Source organism: Papio anubis, chromosome 5 (assembly GCF_008728515.1).
Source record: "Papio anubis isolate 15944 chromosome 5, Panubis1.0, whole genome shotgun sequence".
Classification (NCBI taxonomy): Eukaryota; Metazoa; Chordata; class Mammalia; order Primates; family Cercopithecidae; genus Papio; species Papio anubis.
Window position 1 is genome coordinate 63,723,923 of NC_044980.1, and position 280 is coordinate 63,724,202.

Consider the following 280-nt stretch of genomic DNA (forward strand, 5'->3'; position numbering starts at 1 on the left):
CAAGGCGGGCAGATCACGAGGTCAGGAGTTCAAGATCAGCTTGGCCAACATGGTGAAACCCCATCTCTACTAAAATTACAAAAATTAGCTGGGCGTGGTGGCGGGTGCCTATAATCCCAGCTACTTGGGAGGCTGAGGCAGGAGAATCGCTTGAACCCAGGAGGCTGAGACTGCAGTGAGCCAAGATCACGCCACTGCACTCCAGCCTGGGTGACAGAGAGAGACTCTGTCTCAAAAAAAAAAAAAAAAAGAATTAAGGGCATAGGTCTTGTAGTTAGAT